This window comes from Eurytemora carolleeae, unplaced genomic scaffold (assembly GCF_000591075.1).
Source record: "Eurytemora carolleeae unplaced genomic scaffold, Eaff_2.0 scaffold178, whole genome shotgun sequence".
NCBI lineage: Eukaryota > Metazoa > Arthropoda > Copepoda > Calanoida > Temoridae > Eurytemora > Eurytemora carolleeae.
Window position 1 is genome coordinate 11,376 of NW_019396294.1, and position 3,867 is coordinate 15,242.

At 34.5% G+C, this 3,867-nt stretch overlaps 1 long non-coding RNA gene across 1 annotated transcript; it reads left to right on the top strand.

The window, feature by feature from the left end:
- LOC111700384 (uncharacterized) lies at window positions 1-525 on the top strand. The gene is made up of 2 exons (XR_002764981.1): window positions 1-235; window positions 419-525. It is a non-coding gene; the product is annotated as an uncharacterized LOC111700384 (long non-coding RNA).
- Window positions 526-3,867: the final 3,342 nt, after the last annotated feature.

Below are 3,867 nucleotides of genomic sequence, written 5' to 3' on the forward strand. Positions count from 1 at the left end.
GCGAGCCATGCTCCCTGTATAAAGTCTATGTGGTGCCCCTGTGAAATCCTGAGTTCTCCCTGCAGATCTGTACAGAACGTATTGTGAAAAATTAGTTTTAGAAGCTGTTTCCAGACCGACTACGCATGCGCAGGATTCTTGAGTGGAAGCGGACAGTTTCTACCGTAGTATATATTTGTTTTTCGTGCAAGTTCGTCTATTATTAAACCGTGCTTATAATTCTAGGATCACTGCGGTAATTATTCTTTATATATATATATGAATATCGTTTGTTTATGTTCGGTTATGGTTTGATATTTTATAATGTAATTTATTGGTTACATTCCACAGTTTTTTAATGCCTGAGTTGATTTATTTGTTGTACTTGTATGATCTTATCACTCGATGCTTTTTCTGTGGGTTTATTAAAGTTATTTAGATTAAAGTCTCGGAGAAATAAACGTTCGGAACCATATTATCGTCCTTTATTATGGAGAGCGGTCAGAAGAGGAAGTCTTACAATCCTATCCTGAGAAATACCGCACGGTACTTATAAAGATTTCATTAGGTCTTTAGGAAAATCGCTAAGTAGCGAAACAATTTTAAATAACCTGATTTTTAATCAAGAAAAACTAAAAATGTGCAAATTTCCTTTGACAGGTTGATTGCAAAAAATTGAAATTTTTTTCGCAAAACTTGTGCAATTCGTTTCCTTATGTCAAAGGTTTTCCAAAAAGCTATATTTTATCAAAATCTGACAAGTGGAAGTGGGTCAAAACAAAGATTTAGTTTGTTACAGGAAAAAGCAGTCATTCAGGCAGTGTGCCTGAGAACTCAGGCAATCAGTATTAAAGCCCGGTTTTCGGCCTAAAGGGAGGGCTTTGGGTATGTAGGAAAAGTCAGAAAATTTCAACAGCCTCAGACCAATACTTTTTGACTTATGTAAAAAAAACTACAGGGGGGGTCAAATTGACCCCCCCCCCCCCAGCAGGAATAGGGTTAAATAAACTTACTGACATGAATTAGGTGAATAAAAAACATCATTTTAACGGAAAATCATCGTTTGTAAAGTGAAAGGCATTGAGTTTATGTGAAATGATATTATGAAACCAGCCTATTTCATAATTTGGTTTTCTTTTAATATTAATTTTAGATTTTCTATAAAATGATGTTCCAGGGCCCAAAAGGTTATATAGCACAAATATATGAAGTACACCTGCAGTATGGAAACAGTATAACAAAATGGCCGTTTTACACTTTTTTCTAGTAAATTCCACTCTAATATATATTCTATTCTCTTTGCTTATAGTGTGCAGTTCATAGAATTACAACAATTAATACTCTTGTATCGAAATATCAAGTTTGACTGATGAGAACATGGTGGACGCAGAATAAATATAAGGTAAAGTTTACAAATCAAAATTAGTTTTGTTGTTGCCCTTCCGACTTCAGGGGTTTCACATCTTTTGCATGAAGAACTCAGGGGCGAGGGAGTTCAGAACGTGAAGATTTCGTCGCGTAATAATCCAATTTATTAATAATCAGCTTTTAATGGTACAGTTGTGAATGAAGGTTCATTTCAAAATACGCCTACAGAGTACAAACCCTTTAAGGATGAATGAATGAATGCAAAGAAAAGGGCAAAATGGCAAAGTTTCAGGGTGGAAAACACCCCCCTCACTCCTCCTTATTCTGGATACCTTTTTATTGACCAATTTTCCAAGAGTTAAACTAACTATAATCTTTTGCCTGAAGCTCTAATTATCTGATCCCAATATCTTAGAAACCTGATGTCTTATCACTTTTAATTTGATTTCAGTGTACAAATTTAAAAGATTTTACGAAATTCACGATCATCAGCAGCAGCAGCGCTAAAGACTCAAGCTGTAAAGAGAGAAAACCCAAGATGATTGGTTTTTACAAAACCTAATGCCATCCAAGTTGAGCTTTTCTTGGGTCTAAGCAGACGCAAAGACTGGGTTTTACGTGGGTTTAACCCTATTCCTGCTGGGGGGGGGGGGTCAATTTGACCCCCCCTGTAGTTTTTTTTACATAACTCAAAAAGTCTTGGTCTGAGGCTGTTGATGGGGGGGGGTCAAATTGACCCCCCCCCAGCGTATTCTGGTTTTCAAGTACCCCAACAGGGATAGGGTTAAGCTTTTAAAATCTCAACTCAGTGGTCGACTAATAAAACTGTGGAATAGGAAAAGACGATATTTTAGTAAGCTTTTCAGTGTTTGATCGTGTTATAAAGCAAATAGTCTTAAAATTCCTCTTGTTAAGTGAATTGGTTCTGTGTACACTGCACACTGGCTGAGTTTGATTATATTTTAACCGCATGTAAATCACATAATTTGTATAATATGAGCCAATTGTATTCTTTCACATAAATAACCGTGAGAAAATAATGAAATTATATAAAATTTGTTAGTAGGACTTGAAAAACACTTGATCAATTTTAAATCGATAATTGAACATAATTATTCACCTCAAGGAAATAAAATTGTTAATTTGTCAGCTATCATTTTATCATTTTGTCAACTAATATAAATTGGAAGGGGGGGGGGGGGTCTTCCACCACCCTCAACCCCCTATGATTTTGCTCTTGGAGTTTTGATAGGGGATTGTGATACATGTTCCAGGGTTTTAAGGCCAGGGCACTTTAAAAAATGAGACCTCTAATCTATATAAATGTTTGGGGTAATAGGAAGGTTTAAAAAAAATGGTTGATAAATTTGTTGCAAAAGTGAAGGAGTTTCCACCAATATGGAATGACTCCATCAATTTTAAAGGGTAAAGAAATGTCATAGCACATTTGGGATATCTTAAGACTAGAATTTGCTTCGACTGCAAACAATTATACCTCACAAAAAGATATAAAGTGCTTCAGTTCATTTCTGCATGTTTGATGGTACACCCTGTTCCTTGTGAAAATCATTTTTTTGTCAGTTCAAAAACAAGATTGGAGATTTATTCAGGCCCAGTGGAGTAGATGTGTAAAGATTAATCCTGTCTTCATTATCATTCGTGATATAAAACATGCTAGTTTGGCCAGATTTGTCGGATACTCTTAATCCCGAAGATCAATCCCGATATCCACTGTGGACACTTTTAATTTGAGGACCAATGCCTAATCTCTTCATATCAGATATCCCTTCAGGGTAGTAGAATACTGATGCGGATAACGAATATTAATCTGCAGATTAAGAAATGATCGAGATCGAAGTTGATCTCAATATCCACAATATGTTCCAACCTAAAATTCAATTGACAAGATTTTGTTTAGATTATATTTTTTATATTTTTCATATTTTTTATATTTTTTATACCTTTTATATTTTCACCATTTTATCTCATGCATCTTATTTTCATCATAGAACCTTTTAGAATTCAAAACCATATTCTAAATATATATTTTGCTTGTCTGTCCGGGTGTTTACTTGTCCGTTTGTATTTAATAAGCTTTAAAATTCAGTGATGGTGATGGACCAAACCTCTGTAGAGTAAAAAAGTAGATGTTAGTTCCACATTTATTGAAAATATATTTCGGTCTGGGTTGACCCTCGTCAGTTCTAACGATATAATAACCATCAAAATCGATTAAAAAAATAAAAAAATGTAAAAATCACAAGAATATAAACAAACAAAAAGATTATTCAAAATAAAAATTTGGGCTGTCAAATGGACATAAGGGAAAAGAACTCAGATTATGAGATGGGAAAAAGATAATTTGCAAATATTCACTTTCTAAAAAAATGTTTTTAGACAATTATTATTCCTTGAGATTGTTTCTTCACAAAGATTAAAAACAAACTGTGTAGATGTGTGAATATTGAGTTGGGGTGGGGGTCGATCTAATTAACGAACTTTTCCGTGAGTCGGGGGAGG